Source organism: Spinacia oleracea, chromosome 5 (assembly GCF_020520425.1).
Source record: "Spinacia oleracea cultivar Varoflay chromosome 5, BTI_SOV_V1, whole genome shotgun sequence".
Classification (NCBI taxonomy): Eukaryota; Viridiplantae; Streptophyta; class Magnoliopsida; order Caryophyllales; family Amaranthaceae; genus Spinacia; species Spinacia oleracea.
The window spans coordinates 75,905,160-75,928,098 of record NC_079491.1 but is presented as its reverse complement, the minus strand read 5'-3'; the positions used below and the strand labels follow the sequence as shown (position 1 = coordinate 75,928,098).

The 22,939-nt window shown below is 37.4% G+C and overlaps 1 long non-coding RNA gene across 1 annotated transcript; it reads right to left on the bottom strand.

Moving 5' to 3' along the window:
• Positions 1–344: 344 nt before the first annotated feature.
• On the bottom strand, positions 345–22,680 carry LOC110783647 (uncharacterized). The gene is made up of 4 exons (XR_002532121.2): positions 22,603–22,680; positions 1,264–1,452; positions 1,041–1,157; positions 345–540 (listed from the first exon to the last, which is right to left on the bottom strand). It is a non-coding gene; the product is annotated as an uncharacterized lncRNA (long non-coding RNA).
• Positions 22,681–22,939: the final 259 nt, after the last annotated feature.

The window sequence follows — 22,939 nt, the reverse complement described above, 5'->3', positions numbered from 1 at the left end:
TTTGCAGCGCGGGTCTACCCATATAAGTTGTAAATAAAAAGTAGTTACAACGCCTTGTGCTGAAATACGCGCTACTATTAGTTGTCATTTTGCAGCTTGGTGCTAACCCACGCGCTGCAATTAATATTTTTTTAAAATAAATATAATAGCTACGATCAGATGCATATTTATATATTTATCCCTGGACAATCCTATTATTTTGACAAAAAATTATAATAAAAACATTATAAATAGTTTAATAGGTTGCAAAAATTTTGCCATAGTTTCCTTTGTAATTTGCGAAACCCGGCAAAACGAGAATTTACAAAAACCTGTATATAAGACATAACATACATATATGTTCCAACAACCAAATATATGCTCCAAGTAGCATCCAACGTCATATCCAACACATAACAAAAACATAAAACATAACATTACTAGACAACAAACTCATTCGCGGGCATCCATCAAATAGTTGTCCTTAAAATACTTTGCCCATTGTTCTCGAGTTTCTTCTAACTCCTCATCAGAATATGGCATTTCTCTTTGTACATAACCCTTCAAAAACCAAAAACTTGGTATTAATTACTCGAAAACTAATTTAAGAGAAAATTGAATCTTATACCTAATTAAATAAGTTCACGTACCTCAGACAAATTATCCTTGTATTCATTGTATACTGTGACAACATCATGCATGTATTTCATCACATAATAACCACTATCAACTGCATCAACTTGTTGAGCACACTATTTACACAAATGAGGCACGTATATATGTGTCAAAGCAAATATTTTCAAATTAAGAGATTTAAGGAGTACAAACTTTAATTAGTACCTTCATCTGTATGAATCGTAACTTTTGTGACTTAGTCTTTCGTTTGTCATTTTCAAGATTAGTCCAATAAATTCTATATGCCCTACATAAACAATAATTATAACACTTTAGTTCTCTATCAAAAATCTAATCATATTACTTTCAACAAAGAAATTAAATATAGCATGTGTTTTATTGACATAATATAATGAGTTGCAAATGGGTTTGTACATTCAACTTACATTTGTATACAATTGAACCCTTCTTACTTCCGTGTCTCGGGAGGGGGAGGAGTGGCCGAATCAAACACGTATGCTAGGCCAAAGACAAGATCAAGGACGATAAGAACCCAATGATTCCTATTATAAAGTACCCAATTATATGATTAGTTCCATGAAAACAAGAGTTCTAATAATATTAAAAAATAAATAACATATATAAAAGTTAGCAGGTTATATAAGATACCCTTCATGGTAGGGAGCCAACAAGAATTTTGACTGCACATCCTTTTTCCTTTCATTTAAGAAAGCATCTTTTATATAGTCAATAACGCTTAAACAATTCTTCTTCATTGCGACACAAGAAATTGCATCGGGACACAAAAAGTTAATATGAGACAACTTTAAGGGGCATATGTATTCATGATACAAGTACCTACATATGCAAACATAGGGTCATTAACCATAAGATCAAAGGATGACAAAGATTTTATAAATTTCCATGTAGGTAGAATCAAATGAGATAGCATAGGCAGAATAACATACATCATATAAACTTGAAGTACTTTAATACCGGCGAAATCCTTCGTGAGAAACTTAGAGATATCACGACATTTTACAGAACTCAGTGTGTCCTTTTTGTACGAGAAAATTGAAGCAGGAAATGATAATGCTGATGAAAATTTAAGCATATTGGACATCATGTAAGATAGTAGTTCACACTCCACCCTAAGGACATCAACTTTACTACCAATGGGGTTATCACTTTTTTATGTATCTTTGTTTTTTGATCCAGATCCCTTTTTAAGGACACAACTACCTTTGGTGCTCCCTTTCTCACTTCCTTTACCATGGTGCGGTTTAGCCTTCTTCTTTGGCGGCGGCGTCACCATTTCCTTTAAAACTAAAAAACTCTATGAAAAAAGAAAAGGGAAAGTTGCACTAATGCTTTCAACAATATAACTAAGAACATTGAGAAATCAGTAACTTAAATGGTTTAGTGACATTTTCGCTCCCATTTTAAAAATAATGAACCTAATGATTCATTTTAACTAATAACATGTCTTATATGCTTTGTTTAAACTTTCTAAGACTCATTCCAATACGGTTATGCACGTTTTAGGCTTGTTGGGTCGTTATGGACATATTTAGGCTAAAATGAGACATTTTCGCTCCCATTTTTGAACTAATGAACCTAATGATTCATTTAAATCTAATTACAAGTTTAATATGCTTTGTTTAAACTTTCTAAGAATCATTCCAATCTAGTTATGCACGTTTAAGGCTCGTTGGGTCGTTATAAGACATATTTAGGCCAAATTGAGGCATTTTCGCTCCCAACTTTGCACTAAAGAACCTAAGGACTCATTTGAAACTAATTACATGTTTTATATGCATTGTTTAAACTTTCTAAGACCCATTCCAATAAAGTTATGCACGTTTTAGGCTTGTTGGGTCGTTATGGACATATTTAGGCCAAATTGAGGCATTTTCACTCTCATTTTTTAACTAATGAACCTAAGGACTCATTTAAACCTAATTACATGTTTTATATGCTTTGTTAAAAATTTCTAAGACTCATTCCAATCAAGTTATGCACGTTATAGGCTTGTTGGGTCGTTATGGACATATTTAGGCTAAAATGAGACATTTTCGCTCCCATTTTTGAACTAATGAACCTAAGGACTCATTTAGAACTAATTACATAATTTATATGCTTAGTTTAAACTTTCTAAGACACATTCCAATCAAGTTATGCACGTTTTAGGCTTGTTGGATCGTTATGGACATATTTAGGCTAAAATGAACATTTTCGCTCCCATTTTTAAACTAATGAACCTAAGGACTCATTTGAAACTAATTACATGTTTTATATGCTTTGTTTAAACTTTCTAAGACCCATTCCAATCAAGTTATGCACGTTTTAGGCTTGTTGGGTCGTTATGGACATATTTAGGCCAAATTGAGGCATTTTCGCTCCCAACTTCGCACTAAAGAACCTAAGGACTCATTTGAAACTAAATACATGTTTTATATTCTTTGTTTAAACTTTCTAAGACCCATTCCAATCAAGTTATGCACGTTTTAGGCTTGTTGGGTCGTTATGGACATATTTAGGCTAAAATGAGACATTTTCACTCCCAACTTTGCACTAAAGAACCTAAGGACTCATTTAAAACTAATTACTTGTTTTATATGCTTTGTTTAAACTTTCTAAGACTCATTCCAATATGGTTATGCACGTTTTAGGCTTGTTGGGTCGTTATGGACATAATTAGGCTAAAATGAGACATTTTCGCTCCCATTTTTGAACTAATGAACCTAATGACTCATTTTAAACTAATGACATGTTTTAAATGCTTTTTTAAAACTTTCTTAGACTCATTCCAATATGGTTATGCACGTTTTAGGCTTGTTGGGTCGTTATGGACATATTTAGGCTAAAATGAGACATTTTTGCTCCCATTTTGGAACTAATGAACCTAAGGACTCATTTTAAACTAATTACATGTTTTATATGCTTTGTTTAAACTTTCTAAGACTCATTCCAATATGGTTATGCACGTTTTAGGCTTGTTGGGTCGTTATGGACATATTTAGGCTAAAATGAGACATTTTCGCTCCCAAATTTGCACTAATGAACCTAATGATTCATTTTAATCTAATTACAAGTTTTAAATGCTTTTTTTAAACTTTCTAGGACTCATTCCAATCTAGTTATGCACGTTTAAGGCTCGTTGGGTCGTTATAGGACATATTTAGGCCAAATTGAGGCATTTTCGCTCCCAACTTTGCAATAAAGAAACTAAGGACTCATTTTAAGTATAATGATAAAGGACATTACCTCGTCGTCGAACAACACCAACTCTTTGGGCCATTGCAAATAACTGCCCTCAGTTTCCCCTAATTTGGTAAGACCATCTGGCGTGGGAACGGGAAGGTCTATCTCACCGAACTCGCTATATGGTTTATCAACACCGACCTTGTAATGGGTTTCCATCATTTTTGTGTGGTGAACCAAGTCATTAGGCCAAGGTTCTACGTGACCATCTGCCACAACCACCAAATTCCCATTGTACTCATCAATTACGGCAAGACGGACGGCAAGCATTTCCTTCAATGATCAACAAAAGTTATATAAATACATTTATTTTACATGTACTAATTACAAAAACAACATTGTTTACCTTTATTTTACGGAATGGTAGTGATGAATTTGTCACGTTGGTGTGATACTTAGGTGTGCCTAAGTTAGGCGTGCCTAAGTTAGGTGTGCCTAAGTTAGGCATGTGTAGACCACTCATTTGTTCCATCATGGTCTTAACATGTTTTTGGACTTCTTGTGCCACCCGTTCTTGTAATCTTTCTTCAAATGTGGCCTCAAATTGGGTCAAGGAAGACCTTAATGCATCTAACTCTTCGGAGGAACAAATACTTTGACTCGCCTTTCTTGCCTTTCTATCTAGTGGTCCAAATGCCTTTTCGTACCCAACATTACCACCGAGCGCTTTGACATGCCCATGATGGTCAGGCTTTCCAAGAGCCTTTGTTAATGCATCAACAGCTCGTTCTGGAACAAATGTCCCTTCCTCTTGTTGTTTGTTTTGTTGCTCCATATTCTCATTCTGTTGGATGAATGAATATATATTAAAATTATATCTCATATTTAACCACTATATAATATAAAAATAAAGGTCTAGGCATATATAAAATCTTACAACTAGAGAGACAATCCGTTGTGTATCGGGCTCATTTGGATCAACATCCCACGTCCCGTCAGGCATTTTCTTTTGGTGAGCTAATACCCAATGTATTAGGCGGTTAGTTACCCTACTAGATATCGAGGTTGTCCCTGAAGAGGAGGTGGTAGAGGCCGTTGATGATGTAGGGGAAGGAGGGAGTCTTTTGTCTTTCTCCCATTTCTTTACGGCCCTAGGGTAACTCAACTGACCCATGTAATGAGGATGCTTGTTTTGCTTTGCACTTCCTTGTGCCTTCAATCTCTTTTCCTATAAGATAACAGATTGGCAGCGTATTAGGCAAAGAAGATAAAAATGAGAAAAAAATTATAGGCCATATCCATCTTTAAATAGGCCACGATTAAAGCAATCATATAAACTCACGATTATCTATATACAATGATTATAAGTGAGAGTGTTGAAACAAATTATAGTACCTCAGCGTCAGGTTGTAGTCTACTTGACTTGAATTTTTCCCATTGTTCCTCGGTGATGAAGCCCTTGTAAACTTGCCATGGCATCAAGTGTGCGCTGTTTTTCGGAGGCTTAATCGTAAACTTGATCCAACGACCAACCAACCTCGACTTGAAGATCCTAAAATGTGCCGCAACTACTTTGTGAATGACTTTTCCCTCTGACCGTCAAGATCAATAATGTGAAAGAGTCTCTGTGAAAAAAACAAATCAAGTGCAATAAAATGAGTCCATTGCCTTTGTTTAAACTTTCTAAGACTCATTCCAATATGGTTATGCACGTTTTAGGCTTTTGGGTCGTTATGGACATATTTAGGCTAAAATTGAGACATTTTCGCTCCCATTTTTGAACTAATGAACCTAATGATTCATTTTAAACTAATTACATGTTTTATATGCTTTGTTTAAACTTTCTAAGACTCATTCCAATCAAGTTATGCATGTTTTAGGCTTGTTGGGTCATTACGGACATATTTAGGCTAAAATGAGACATTTTCGCTCCCATTTTTTGACTAATGAACCTAAGGACTCATTTAAAACTAATTACATGTTTTATATGCTTTGTTTAAACTTTCTAAGACTCATTCCAATCTAGTTATGCACGTTTTAGGCTTGTTGGGTCGTTACGGACATATTTAGGCTAAAATGAGACATTTTCGCTCCCAACTTTGCAAAAAAGAACCTAAGGACTCATTTTAAACTAACTACATGTTTTATATGATTTGTTTAAACTTTCTGAGACTCATTCCAATCATGTTATGCACGTTTTAGGCTTGTTGGGTCGTTACGGACATATTTAGGCTAAAATGAGACATTTTCGCTCCCATTTTTTAACTAATGAACCTAATGATTCATTTTTAACTAATTACATGTTTTATATGCTATGTTTAAACTTTCTAAGACTCATTCCAATCTAGTTATGCACGTTTTAGGCTTGTTGGATCGTTACGGACATATTTAGGCTAAAAAACAAGTCAACTTACTCAACTATTACCTTTGTCTCCTCCCAAAAGTTTTGTTTGGTCACACCTTCCATCTTTGGATATGATGGCTCATTGATATCAATCTTAAGAACACATATGCCAATTTGTACGCCATAGGCATGTGCCCACTCACCATCAGGTTGGGCGAACTCATTAAAAGTAAGAAACATATGATTTTTGTTTTTCACCCCTTTTGATGGACCTCTGCCCACCTTTTTGCCTATTGATGATGTCACATGTGAAGATGAAGCATCTTGTTCTTCCATTGCCTGTAGTGCTTTACAATATTGTGCATAGCCATTTCCTCCTCTATTTCATCATTACGTTCTTCTGCATCCATGATGTCAATACAACTGCAAAATAAAAGTTGAAACAAAAACATCAATATGTATTCAAAGATATACAAAAAACAGAAGCAAACAACGACACCACATGCATAGAACAAAAGAAATAATTGATTGCATTTCATGATATAGATATATAATTAAATCTTTGATTCCTGTAAAACACACTTACTGATTTTCTCTTCTTAGTATTTTCGTAGTTATTAACAGTAATCCCTTCATTGTGATCTAAGCGCACATATGCTCCATTTATATCCTCCTCATTAGGGATAGGTTCAACACCAACTGACAAAGGTGGAGTATCAACAAACCGGTCATATTCCTCTTCATCAACAACGTCATCTATCCCTAGAATTCGTCTTTTGCCTTGAACAACAACCCTCCATTGACGATCAACATTATCTTCTACATAAAAGATTTGTTTAGCCTGAGATGCCAAAATGAATGGCTCATCACCGTCACTAAAACGATTTGAATCCACCAAAGTTAAACCAGATTCACAGTTTTTTCGGCCTCGTCCATTATCTGCCCACTTGCATTTAAAAACAGGAATCTTAAAGTCGGTGTAGTCAAGCTCCCATATTTCTTCAATATACCCATAATATGATTGTGTCTCATCAACTGGCATTTTGTCCTTAGCACTAGCATATTCTCTGGAGGATGCTACCAATGTAACACCACTATTTTGCACAACGGATTTGTGATCTTGTCTTCTTGTATAAAATGTGTACCCATTGATGTCATACCCTTCAAAAGTTTCCACATATCGAGATCGAGGATCCCTTGCAAGCCACTCGATTGTTTCAGGGACAACCATATCAGGATTACGAAAGTCATCCATCCCTTTCTTCGTGAACCCATCAACAAAAAAGCGATTGTGCAGAACCATTAAATCTCTTTCACCAATTCGAGGATTTTCACTTTTTAATTCTGTCAAATGCCTTTCTATGTATGGATTGACATCAGCAAGGTGCTGCAAGACACAAAGGTGTGCTTGCTTCTGACTTTCACTCGGAGGTATCACCATTTTCTTCCCAATTGTCCCTTGCCCCTGAAGTCTTCCCTTGTGACGAGATGTCGGAACTCCGATTGTCTTAGCTCCAGCCAAGTGCTCAGCACAATGTTCCGCAATCTCTTCAGCCAAAGTATTTTTCACGATGCTACCTTTAGGTTTTGCTGGATTTCGTGCTCTACCTTTCAACACCCCCATATGTCTCTCAAGGGGTACATGTAACGCAAGTGCACTGGACCACACATCTTAACCTCCCGAACCAAATGCACAATTAAATGGATCATTATGTCAAAAAAGGATGGTAAAAAATACATCTCTAATTTACATAACGTTTCAACTATATCAGCTTGAAGTGCATCTAGTTTTTCCGGGTCAATCACTTTGCTAGAAATCGTGTTGAAAAACATACACAACTTAACAATGACATGTTGTTAGGTTATGATACATATGACAATTCATAAATCATGCGGAAAAACCATTTAGCCAGGAATACATATTATTTACACATAATCATATAGCATAGTTTAGATGCATACTCTTTGTTGCGTGCCTTCCCTAGCTGCGCCCGTACCGAACAAGAACAAGTCTTTAGGACTCCAAGTGTCGTCCCTCCGTAGATAGTCCACAGCACGTCCGGATCCGCCTTAAGATTGACCAACTAGAATCGCCCTTAAGGTACTAAAGATTTTCGGCACTTATAGTCAAGAAATGTGTCTGAATTTTCTCTCAAAAACTCACTTTGAATACTTGAATAATCTATCAAAATATGTGACCCTAGGCACTTATTTATAGAGTTATGGAAAGGGTTTTGGAATCCTATTAGGATACTAATTTATTTAATTATAACCCTACTAGGACTCTAATTAAATAATCATTATCTAATAGTTTTAGGATTTAATCACACTTCGAATCCTGATTGCTTCAGGATTCCCGCACAAGCATTGCACGAGCACCGTACACCCGCGCAAGCCTTGCGGCCCACGCTAGGCGCACAGCGCTCGGCCCACTGTTGTGCTCCGCGCGCGCGCCCAAGGCCTTGGCTGGGCCTGGCCTTGCGCTGGGCCTGGTCGAGGCTTGGCGTGCACTGGTGCGCGTTGGCTCGCTGGGCGACGGCCTGGCTTCGTGCTGGGCCTTCGTCTAGCGGGCCTCGTCCGATGCTAATTCGTACGATACGCTTCCGATTAAATTCCCGATTCCGGAATTCATTTCCGATACGAACAATATTTAATATTTCCGATTCCGGAATCAATTTCCGTTTCGAACAAATATTTAATATTTCCGTTTTCGGAATTATTTTCCGATTCCGATAATATTTCCGATTCTGACAATATTTCCGTTTCCGGCAATATTTCCGATTCAGGCAATATTTCCATTTCCGATAATATTTTCCGATACGTACCATGTTTCCGTTTCCGGCAACATCTACGACTTGGATAATATTTATATTTCCGATACGATCCATATTTCCGTTTCCGGCAATATCATCGTTTCCGGAGTATTCATTTCTTGCCTGTGACGATCTCAGCTCCCACTGAAACCAAGATCCGTCGATTCCAAATATCCATAGATGGAGTATTTAATGCCATTAAATACTTGATCCGTTTACGTACTATTTGTGTGACCCTACGGGTTCAGTCAAGAGTAAGCTGTGGATTAATATCATTAATTCCACTTGAACTGAAGCGGCCTCTAGCTAGGCATTCAGCTCACTTGATCTCACTGAATTATTAACTTGTTAATTAATACTGAACCGCATTTATTAGACTTAACATAGAATGCATACTTGGACCAAGGGCATTATTTCCTTCAGTCTCCCACTTGTCCTTAGGGACAAGTGTGCATTTCCTAATTCCTTTGTCGCTCGATGCTTGCTCTTGAACATAAGGTAAGAGTTGTCATCCTTATTATGTCCAGAGGTGTTCCTCGGTTTCAGAGTTCAACTGATCAAATAAACAGATAATCATAGCCTATGATTCATCCGAGCACGGCCATGCATTTCACAGTTTCTAGCTCTCCGAGTGGCCTTGTACAACTTTTAAGCATATCATCCCGATTTATGGGAGGACAATCCCAATCTTGTGATCTTGAGATTAGACTTCGTTTGATAGGTGATTACCTTTGCGTTGCCTTTATAGCCTCCTTTTACGGTGCGACGGTTGGTCAACGTCAAAGCAACCAGTTCTCAAACAAGTAATCTCAAATCACTCAGGTATTGAGGATTCAGTGTCTAATAATTTTAATGAAATTTACTTATGACAGATTTTCATCTCTTACAGTAAAGTTTCATAGGTCTTGTCCGATACTAGTCTTCCCAAAGTAAGTATCTATGCAAATGATTATGACATTGCCATGTCCACATAGTTCAAGAAACAGAACTACTAGTCATCCTGCATTCTAATCGTCTAACGTTTTCTATGCGTCCAATTTTATAGAAAACTCCGAATAGGGACCATTTTCAACCTTTGACATTCAAGTTCACTTGATAGACATTTCTTAGTCACATGACTGGTCCTGACAGTCTATCTTGAATATATCGTCAAATTGAAGGGACTCATCATTTAATAAACCACAAATTAAATGGAAAAATGAATTCTTTTCATTTATTGTGAATGATTAACCAATAATGTTTTACAAAGATTTAAACTCTAAAACTTTAAAACATTAAACAGAGACATCAAAGCCATTCTCCAATATGCTTGATTCCCATAGCTGCAGTGTGCGAGTTGTGCTTCGCTTGCGGCAGAGGTTTATTCAATGGATCTGATATGTTGTCATCAGTTCCAATCTTGCTTATCTCGACTTCTTTTCTTTCAACGAACTCTCGTAGAAGGTGAAATCTACGAAGTACATGCTTGACTCTCTGGTGGTGTCTAGGCTCCTTTGCCTGTGCAATAGCTCCGTTATTGTCACAATACAGGGCTATTGGTCCTTTAATGAAGGGGACTACACCAAGTTCACCTATGAACTTCCTTAGCCATATAGATTCCTTTGCTGCTTCATGTGCAGCAATTTACTCCGCTTCAGTTGTAGAATCCGCAATAGTGCTTTGTTTAGCACTTTTCCAGCTTACTGCTCCTCCGTTGAGGCAGAAGACAAACCCAGACTGTGATCTGAAATCATCTTTGTCGGTTTGGAAACTTGCGTCCGTATAGCCTTTAACAATTAATTCATCATCTCCACCATAGACCAGGAAGTCATCTTTGTGCCTTTTCAGGTACTTCAGAATGTTCTTGGCAGCAGTCCAATGCGCCTCTCCTGGGTCTGACTGGTATCTGCTCGTAGCACTGAGTGCGTATGCAACATCCGGGCGTGTACATATCATAGCATACATTATTGAACCAATCAATGATGCATATGGAATCCCATTCATTCGTCTACGCTCATCAAGTGTTTTTGGGCACTGAGTCTTGCTTAGAGTCATTCCATGAGACATGGGTAGGTAGCCTCGCTTGGAGTCCGCCATCTTGAACCTATCAAGATCCTTATTGATATAAGTGCTTTGACTAAGTCCAATCATCCTTTTAGATCTATCTCTGTAAATCTTGATGCCCAATATGTACTGTGCTTCTCCTAGATCTTTCATCGAAAAACATTTCCCAAGCCAAATCTTGACAGAGTTCAACATAGGAATGTCATTTCCGATAAGTAATATGTCGTCGACATATAATACTAGGAAAGCAATTTTGCTCCCACTGACCTTCTTGTATACACAAGATTCGTCCGCGTTCTTGATGAAACCAAAGTCACTGACTGCTTCATCAAAACGTATATTCCAGCTCCTGGATGCCTGCTTCAATCCGTAGATTGACTTCTTTAGCTTGCATACCTTTTTAGCATTCTTTGGATCCTCAAAACCTTCAGGCTGTGTCATAAACACAGTTTCTGTTAAAACGCCGTTTAAGAAAGCTGTTTTGACATCCATCTGCCATATTTCGTAATCGTAATATGCAGCGATTGCTAACATTATCCGAATAGACTTTAGCATTGCAACTGGTGAAAAGGTTTCATCGTAATCCACACCGTGGACTTGCCTGTAACCTTTTGCAACCAATCTAGCTTTGAAAACTTCAAGTTTCCCATCCTTGTCCTTTTTCAGTTTGAAAACCCATTTGCTTCCAATGGCTTGGTAGCCATCTGGAAAATCGACCAAATCCCATACTTGGTTTTCAGACATGGAGTCTAATTCTGATTGCATGGCTTCTTGCCATTGCTTGGAGCTAGGGCTCGTCATAGCTTGTTTGTAAGTCGCAGGTTCATCACTTTCAAGTAATAGAACGTCATAGCTCTCGTTCGTTAAAATACCTAAGTACCTTTCCGGTTGAGATCTATATCTTTGCGATCTACGCGGGGTAACATTTCTAGATTGACCATGATACTCACCAGATTCTTCTAAAGATCTCTGAGTTTCATCCTGAATGTCATCTTGAGCATTCTCTAGAGTTTGTTGTTCGACTCGAATTTCTTCGAGGTCTACTTTTCTCCCACTTGTCATTTTGGAAATGTGATCTTTCTCCAAAAAGACACCATCTCGAGCAACAAACACCTTGTTCTCAGATGTATTGTAGAAGTAATACCCCTTTGTTTCCTTTGGATAGCCCACAAGGATACATTTGTCAGATTTTGGATGAAGTTTGTCCGAAATTAATCGTTTGACGTATACTTCACATCCCCAAATCTTAAGAAAAGACACATTTGGAGGCTTTCCAAACCATAATTCGTATGGAGTCTTTTCGACAGCTTTAGACGGAGCTCTATTTATAGTGAGTGCAGCTGTATTTAGTGCATGTCCCCAAAATTCTAATGGAAGTTCGGCCTGACCCATCATTGACCTGACCATGTCTAGCAAGGTTCTGTTCCTCCGTTCCGACACACCGTTCCATTGTGGTGTTCCTGGAGGAGTCAATTCTGATAGAATTCCACATTCTTTCAGATGGTCATCAAATTCATAGCTCAGATATTCACCGCCTCTATCAGACCGCAGTGCCTTAATCTTCTTGCCTAATTAATTCTCTACTTCACTCTGAAATTCCTTGAATTTGTCAAAGGATTCAGACTTATGCTTCATTAGGTAGACATAACCATACCTACTGAAGTCATCAGTGAAAGTGATAAAGTAGCTGAAACCACCTCTAGCATTTGTACTCATTGGTCCACATACATCTGTATGGATTAAACCCAATAGTTCATTTGCTCTTTCTCCAACTTTAGAGAAAGGTTGCTTTGTCATTTTGCCAAGTAAACATGATTCGCATTTACCATAATCCTCTAAGTCAAATGGTTCTACAATTCCTTCCTTTTGAAGTCTTTCTAAGCGTTTCAAGTTTATATGGCCTAATCGACAATGCCACAGATAGGTGAGATCTGAATCATCCTTTTTGGCCTTTTTGGTATTTATGTTATATACTTGTTTGTCGTGATCTAATAAATAAAGTCCATTGACTAATCTAGCAGATCCATAAAACATCTCTTTAAAATAAAACGAACAACTATTGTCTTTTATTAAAAAGGAAAATCCCTTAGCATCTAAGCAAGAAACTGAAATGATGTTTTTAGTAAGACTTGGAACATGGAAACATTCTTCCAGTTCCAAAACTAGCCCGGAGGGCAACGACAAATAGTAAGTTCCTACAGCTAATGCAGCAATCCGTGCTGCATTTCCCACTCGTAGGTCGACTTCACCCTTGCTTAACTTTCTACTTCTTCTTAGTCCCTGTGGATTGGAACATAAGTGTGAGCCACAACCTGTATCTAATACCCAAGAAGTTTAATTAGCAAGTATACAGTCTATAACGAAAATACCTGAAGATGGAACGACTGTTCCGTTCTTCTGATCTTCCTTTAGCTTCAAGCAATCTCTCTTCCAATGCCCCTTCTTCTTGCAGTAGAAGCATTCGGATTCAGAAGTGGGTTGACTGACCTTCCTCTTTACAGATTTGGCGTCAGTTTGCCTAGTTGGGTTGGCCTTGTCGCCACCTTTCTTAGCATTCCTCTTCTTTCCAGATTTCTTGAACTTGCCCCCACGCACCATAAGCACATCCTGCTTATCACTTTTGAGCGTCTTTTCAGCGGTCTTCAGCATACCGTGAAGCTCAGTGAGCGTTTTGTCCAGACTATTCATACTGTAGTTCAGTTTGAACTGATCATACCCGCTATGAAGAGAATGGAGGATGGTGTCTATAGCCATTTCCTGAGAAAATTGCTGATCCAGCCGACTCATATTCTCAATGAGTCCAATCATTTTGAGAACATGTGGACTTACGGGCTCGCCTTTCTTAAGCTTGGTCTCAAGAATTTGCCTATGAGTCTCGAATCTTTCGACTCGAGCCAGATCTTGGAACATGTTCTTCAACTCACTGATGATTGTGAAAGCATCTGAGTTGATGAACGTTTTCTGCAGATCCGCACTCATGGTGGCGAGCATTAGACATTTCACATCCTTGTTGGCATCAATCCAACGATTGAGGGCTGCCTGAGTGACCCCGTCGCCTGCGGCTTCGGGCATCGCCTCATCTAGGACATACTCCTTTTCTTTCTGCATAAGAACTATTTGCAAGTTCCTTTGCCAGTCAAGGAAGTTTTTCCCGTTCAACTTCTCCTTTTCGAGAATTGATCGAATGTTGAATGAATTGTTGTTTGCCATATTAAAAACTACAATTGAAAAGAATAAACAAATAAATAACCATTCACAGTTTCTCTTAATAAACTTAAATTCTAGCATACATGCATAATTCAATGTTTATTAAGCATTTTATTCAAGTTATGTGTTCCGGCAGGTGTGAATAAAATGATTCCAAGATCCTAAAATCATTGAAGAACTAAGCACAGTTTGTCGACTTAATCCTAGAACATCTTAGGTAAGCAAAAGCCTTTTGCTAATAGTCTAGAAACTATTCTTGGTTGATAGGTACGTCTAAGAACTTATTAGGTAAACCTATCGATTTTGCCACGACATAAAAGGACTCCTTACTTATATAGTTGAGTTTCACCAAAACTAACATGTACTCACAATTATTTGTGTACCTTGCCCCTTTAGGACCAATAAGTAACACCTCGCTGAGCGAAAACTATTACTAGATTGATGTAAAGGATATCCAAGCAAGTGTATATTTTGGCATGGCACCTTTTAACTCAATTTTTAAGTTTGGAACTTAAGGCTCTTACTATGTTGGTTAGATTTTAAGTGAACTAAAATCCTTAATCATGCAACATAATCAAGCCACAATCTTATGCATAATTAAGACATATTTAAAGCAATAAATAACTTAAAGCATGCATAAGATAAATGTGATCTAGTATGGCCCGACTTCATCTTGAAGCTTTGACTTCAAAGTCCGTCTTGAAAATCTCCGTGGGAGGCACCATTTTCTTCAAATAGGATAAGCTATAATTAAAACTAATTACAACTATTTGATGGTACGCAGACCATATTTGAATTAAAAAATAACTTTGGTACTTTAGACCAATTACATTCAAATTAATGGTGCGCAGACCATATTTTTCTATCCTATTTGGGCCATACTAGTCACTTCATAACCTGCAAAATAGTACATATACAATATATACCATTCACCCATTCATTATCATGAATGGCCCACATAGCTGGTTAGTAAAACACGTTATGCATCACATAAATATTTGCAGCAATTAATCAAGGGCACCAATAATCTACCAATTATCCAGTCCTTATTAATTCTAATCAAGTTGTTTTAACCTTAAGGATTTGTAGACCTAATCAAGAGTTTATGACTAAAAGGGCTCCCACTTAAACCAATAAATTCATATGCTTTACTAATTTTAAACATAAAAATGTATTTCTAGTCTAACCGGAAACATACAAATTTAATTAAAATTTAAAGCTCATATAAGTTTATAATTGAATCCACAAATTTAATTTATTTTCAGTCGTATTTAAATTAATTCATGATTTTAATTTTAGTAAAATAATTAGAATAAATAAAATTTATTATAATTACAATATTCAAAATTCAAATCCAAGAAAATAATTTAAATTATTAATTTTAAAATTAATTAAAATTACGTAAACTGAAAATTTCAAATTAAACATTCAAAACGATCTAATCGCAACGCAAACACCCTACGCATCGCACGCCCATGGGCCACACGCACACAGCCATCGCTGGCCATGTGCGCGCAGCCCATGCGCTCGTCGCATAGCTGCTGCATCTTCCCATCGCAAGCCATCGCACAAGTGGTGCTCGCTGCGCGCGCGCTAGCGCTCGACGCACGCGAGCCATCGCTCGCTGTGCGCGCTCGCCAGCGCTTGCTGCGCGCGCTCCAGCGCTTGATGCACGCGAGCCATCGCTCGCTGTGCGCGAGAAATTGTGCACGATCAACGCTGGGCGCAGCGCTCGTGGCACGCGAGCTTGCGCTCGCTGCGCTCGAGGCTGCGCGCGCTTGCGCGAGCCAGTGCGCGTTGTGGCGCAGCTCGCTTGCTGCCCACACGCGACTGCCATGCCTTGCCTTCGCCCATGCCCATTCATCCATAGCTCGTGGCCCACGACACAAGGCAGGGCTGCTGCCTTGTGCTCGTGCACCATGCCCCTGCTTATTGCATTCGTGCCGCACGGGCGACGAGCTCCCTTGCTCGTCGTCGCATGCCCGCACTATACAACACCCCTTAAGGGTAACACGAAGCGTCCATTGCTTTGTGCGTGCAAGTTATATGAACGAATCGCATAAAAATTTAAAATTTATATTTAAAATTAATGACAAATTAATAAATTAATATTAATTTCATAATTTTAGGGCGAAAAATCGAAAATTTATTATTCAATTGATTTCCGATTATCATGGATTCAAGCCTAGGTCATAAAAATTTAAAATTTATCATAAATTTACAATTTTTATGGTGGTTTTTAATCATAGGTTTCTAATTAAATTATAATTAATTATGAAAATCAAATTAATTCTAAATTATTCTAATTTTCAACAAATTAATCATAATTACAAATTAGATTGCATAATTAACAAGACTAGGCATTCAAACTTGTTAAACATATACAGTAGGTCAATCAAAAATTCAAGATTTATCAACAAGAATCGCAAATATTTAATTTAACATCTTAAATTTACGAAATTTTGCATTCGAAAAACTAAAACCTTCGAAAAGTCATAGATAGGCTTCGAATTTGAGAATTCTCGGTTCGGCAGAAAAATTTTAGAATGCCTTTTACATGCGGAATTGACACAAAAATCACTCGATTTGGATGAGTAACGAAGAAACTGTCGAAAAACTGCGTACGTATAATTAAATAAACGCAATTTGCAATTAATTAACAATTACGAAAATTAATCACCCCTTTTAATTCTTGCAAATTTGTAATATTTAACCATGTTCATTCAATTTAGATTATGAAAATAATAAGAGGCTCGTGATACCACTGTTAGGTTATGATACATATGACAATTCATAAATCATGCGGAAAAACCATTTAGCCAGGAATACATATTATTTACACATAATCATAGAGCATAGTTTAGATGCATACTCTTTGTTGCGTGCCTTCCCTAGCTGCGCCCGAACCGAACAAGAACAAGTCTTTAGGACTCCAAGTGTCGTACCTCCGTAGATAGTCCACAGCACGTCCGGATCCGCCTTAAGATTGACCAACTAGAATCGCCCTTAAGGTACTAAAGATTTTCGGCACTTATAGTCAAGAAATGTGTCTGAATTTTCTCTCAAAAACTCACTTTGAATACTTGAATAATCTATCAAAATATGTGACCTTAGGCACTTATTTATAGAGTTATGGAAAGGGTTTTGGAATCCTATTAGGATACTAATTTATTTAATTATAACCCTACTAGGACTCTAATTATATAATCATTATCTAATAGTTTTAGGATTTAATCACACTTCGAATCCTGATTGCTTCAGGATTCCCGCACAAGCATTGCACGAGCACCGTACACCCGCGCAAGCCTTGCGGCCCAAGCTAGGCGCACAGCGCTCGGCCCACTGCTGTGCTCCGCGCGCGCGCCCAAGGCCTTGGCTGGGCCTGGCCTTGCGCTGGGCCTGGTCGAGGCTTGGCGTGCGCTGGTGCGCGTTGGCTCGCTGGGCGACGGCCTGGCTTCGTGCTGGGCCTTCGTCTAGCGGGCCTCGTCCGATGCTAATTCGTACGATACGCTTCCGATTAAATTCCCGATTCCGGAATTCATTTCCGATACGAACAATATTTAATATTTCCGATTCCGGAATCAATTTCCGTTTCGAACAAATATTTAATATTTCCGTTTCCGGAATTATTTTCCGATTCCGATAATATTTCCGATTCTGACAATATTTCTGTTTCCGGCAATATTTCCGATTCTGGCAATATTTCCATTTCCGATAATATTTTCCGATACGTACCATGTTTCCGTTTCCGGCAACATCTACGACTTGGATAATATTTATATTTCCGATACGATCCATATTTCCGTTTCCGGCAATATCATCGTTTCCGGAGTATTCATTTCTTGCCTGTGACGATCTCAGCTCCCACTGAAACCAAGATCCGTCGATTCCGAATATCCATAGATGGAGTATTTAATGCCATTAAATACTTGATCCGTTTACGTACTATTTGTGTGACCCTACGGGTTCAGTCAAGAGTAAGCTGTGGATTAATATCATTAATTCCACTTGAACTGAAGCGGCCTCTAGCTAGGCATTCAGCTCACTTGATCTCACTGAATTATTAACTTGTTAATTAATACTGAACCGCATTTATTAGACTTAACATAGAATGCATACTTGGACCAAGGGCATTATTTCCTTCACATGTCTCACATGCTTTGGTAAAATTCCACGCAGAGCAATCGGCAAAAAAAACTTGCATCATCACATGACAATCATGGGATTTCATACCCATTAACTTCAAGTCGGTCAAAGAAACTATTCTTCTCATGTTCGCACAGTACCCTAAGGTACCTTGATGTTATATAGACATTCACATAAAATTCGCTTTTCTTGACGGGACAATGTGTAGCAAGCCGGAGGCAAATATGACTTCTTCTTACCCTCCTTATCCACAGGCCACAACTCTGGTCGAATATTCCTTTTTTTCAAGTCTAGTCGCACCTTTTTAGTGTCCTTTGTCTTTCCAGTTATGTTCAACAATGTACCAATAATAGCATCACATTCATTCTGTTCAATGTGCATCACATCAAGGCAATGTCGGACTGACAAATCTTTCCAATATGGAAGATCCCAAAATATTGAGACTTTTTTCCAAAGAACAGTCTTCGGTGATTTTTCCTGTTTTCCGCATTTACCATAACTCGTTTCAATATTCTTGATCTTCTCATAAATTTGTTTTCCATTCAAAGGCGTACGAGCTTGTCTTTCCTCCGTGCACCCATTGAATTGCCTTTTCTTCTTACGATATGGGTGATGACGAGGGAGAAACTTTCTGAATTCCAAATACACATTTTTTTTGAAGTAGTCCAACCATTCGGGTGTCATCTCCTCCTCACAAATAGGGCATGCCTTCTCTCCTTTAATCTTGTACCCGGACAAGTTCCCGTAAGCCGGAAAGTCATTAATGGTACAAAAAATCATGGCCCGCAAAGTGAAGTCAGTTTTGGTATGGGCATCATACATTGGAACACCTTCATTCCACAATAGCTTCAAATCATCTATGAGAGGTGCCAAGTATACATCTATGTCATTTCCGGGTTGTTTAGGCCCCGAAATTAAAAGTGACAACATCAAGTACTTGCGCTTCATACACAACCAAGGAGGGAGATTGTATATCGCTAATAAGACCGGCCATGTGTTGCATTGACTGCTAAGTGTACCATACGGGTTCATCCCGTCCGTACATAAAGAAATTCTAAGATTTCTAACCTCCTTCTTAAATTCTGGATATGCCCTATCAATGTTTCTCCATTGCGGAGAATCGGCCGGATGCCTAAGTAACCCATCTTTCTCTCTCCCTTCATCATGCCACTTAAGACTCTTAGCATCACTCTCAGTTGCAAACAGACGCCTAAACCTTGGTATTATCGGTAGATACCACATCACCTTTGCCGGGGGGGCTTTCTTTTTTGGATCATCGCCATCTGTTCGTTTGAAGCGTGATTCGCCGCACTTTGGACACTTATCCAAATTTTCATACTCTTTTCGATATAGTATACAATCATTCCGGCATGCATGGATCTTGACATAATCTAACCCAAAAGGACACATTAGCTTTTCTGCGTAGTAGGTAGAAGAGGGGAGGGTATTCCCCTCTGGTAATATTTCACCAAATTTTGCTAACAAATGATCAAAGCCCACGTCAGAGATACCGAACTTTGTTTTCACATTATGAAGTTCTAAGGTACTAGACAACTTTGTGAACTTCGTACAACCAGGGTACAACGGTGTTTTAGCAGCCTCGTTCAAGTTTTCCATCATCTTAGATTGGTGTTTTACATGATCTCCAATCCCATCCATCATATCCCTCATCCGGTCTTCCTCGTCGCCATCTTCTTCATCCATCTCATCACTCTCAACACTTTCTACATCACTACTATCACCATTATCCTCATGATCAACACCATCTTCATTCATTGAATCAAGACTCTCACCATGCCAATACCATGTGTGATAGTCTTGTTTAAACCCGCGACGAACCAGATGGTCTTCTATGACCTCTATGTCATCCCATCTCTTGACATTTTTGCAGTCACAACAAGGGCAAAATATTGTTCCAGCCCCAATACTACTTTGGTGTTCCACAGCTTGTCTACGAAATTCCTCCACTCCGGACAAGTATTCAAGACTAGTCCGTTTTCCGTCTATCCAAGGACGCCTCAATTTCGGCATATAACACCTTACATATACATGAGTAAACCAAACATATAAATATATATATATAAAAAAACATATGAACCATTTTCGCTCCCAACTTTGCACTACAGAACCTAAGGACGCATTTTAAACTAATTACATGTTTTATATGCTTTGTTTAAACTTTCTAAGACTCATTCCAATTAAGTTATGCACGTTTTAGTCTTGTTGGGTCGTTATGGACATATTTAGGCTGAAATGAGACATTTTCGCTCCCATTTTTGAACTAATGAACCTAAGGACTCATATAAAACTAATTACATGTTCTATATGCTATGTTTAAACTTTCTAAGACTCATTCCAATCAAGTTATGCACGTTTGAGGCTTGTTGGGTCGTTATAGGACATATTTAGGCCAAATTGAGGTATTTTCGCTCCCAACTTTGCACTAAAGAACCTAAGGACTAATTTAAAACTAATTACATGTTTTATATGCTTTGTTTAAACTTTCTAAGACTCATTCCAATCAAGTTATGCACGTTTTAGGCTTGTTGGGTCGTTAAGGACATATTTAGGCTAAAATGAGACATTTTCGCTCCCATTTTTTAACTAATGAACCTAAGGACTCATTTAAAACTAATTAAATGTTTTATATGCTTTGTTTAAAATTTCTAAGACTCCTTCCAATCACGTTATGTTTATAGGCTTGTTGGGTCGTTATGGACATATTTACGCCAAATTGAGGCATTTTCGCTCCCAACTTGCATTAAAGAACCTAAGGACTCATTTAAAACTAATTACTTGTTTTATATGCTTTGTTTAAACTTTCTAAGACTTATTCCAATCAAGTTATGCACGTTTTAGGTTTGTTGGGTCGTTATGGACATATTTAGGCTAAAATGAGACATTTTCGCTCCCATTTTTGAACTAATGAACCTAAGGACTCATTTTAAAATAATTACATGTTTTATATGCTTTGTTTAAACTTTCTAAGACTCATTCCAATCAAGTTATGCACGTTTTAGGCTTGTTGGGTCGTTATGGACATATTTAGGCTAAAATGAGACATTTTCGCTCTCATTTTTTAACTAATGAACCTAAGGACTCATTTAAAACTAATTACATGTTTTATATGATTTGTTTAAAATTTCTAAGACTCATTCCAATCAAGTTATGCACGTTATAGGCTTGTTGTGTCGTTATGGACATATTTAGGCTAAAATGAGACATTTTCGCTCTTATTTTTGAACTAATGAACCTAAGGACTTATTTAGAACTAATTACATGTTTTATATGCTTAGTTTAAACTTTCTAAGACTCATTCCAATCAAGTTATGCACGTTTTAGGCTTGTTGGGTCGTTACGGACATATTTAGGCTAAAATGAGTCATTTTCGCTCCCATTTTTGAACTAATGAACCTAAGGACTCATTTAGAACTAAATACATGTTTTATATGCTTAGTTTAAACTTTCTAAGACTCATTCCAATCAAGTTATGCAAGTTTTAGGCTTGTTGGGTCGTTATGGACATATTTAGGCTAAAATGAGACATTTTTGCTCCCATTTTTTAACTAATGAACTTAAGGACTCATTTTAAACTAATTACATGTTTTATATGCTTTGTTTAAACTTTTTAAGACTCATTCCAATCAAGTTATGCACGTTTTAGGCTTGTTGGGTCGTTATGGACATATTTAGGCTAAAATGAGACATTTTCGCTCTCATTTTTTGACTAATGAACCTAAGGACTCATTTAAAACTAATTACATGTTTTATATGCTTTGTTTAAAATGTCTAAGACTCATTCCAATCAAGTTATGCACGTTATAGGCTTGTTGGGTCGTTATGGACATATTTAGGCTAAAATGAGACATTTTCGCTCCCATTTTTGAACTAATGAACCTAAGGACACATTTAGAACTAATTACATGTTTTATATGCTTAGTTTAAACTTTCTAAGACTCATTCCAATCAAGTTATGCCCGTTTTAGGCTTGTTGGGTCGTTATGGACATATTTAAGCTAAAATGAGACATTGTCGCTCCCATTTTTGAACTAATGAACCTAATGATTCATTTTAAAGTAATTACATGTTTTATATGAACCTAACTCGGCAAATAAATAACACAAACAACTAATAAGAAACAATTTGTAAACCTACAAAAGCTATTAAAAAATTATCTCGAAACTCACATATAAGAAAATTATATTAAATTAAAATGGAAGAGGAGAATGACAGTCGGGAGATTATGCTCACCTAGTAGAAGAACTCACGCCTTGATAGTTCAAATGGATGATTTGGTTCAAGAAACTAGCAATACCAGCAAGGGGTCCTGAAAATGAAAACATACAAAATTTAATAAATTTATAATAATATTACTTCAAACAAGTCAAACAATAAATTTTATGATTATACACATTAAATTAACAAAAAATCTACGGTGTTCCTGGAATAATCAGAAGCGAATTACGGTCATATTTTACAAGAACAGAACAGGAACAGCAATAGCAATAATTCAATATTCCGAGCAACAGCAATAATTCAATATCTTGAATTCATGAACTATCTGCTTCAAATGTTGTTTTAAGTCAAT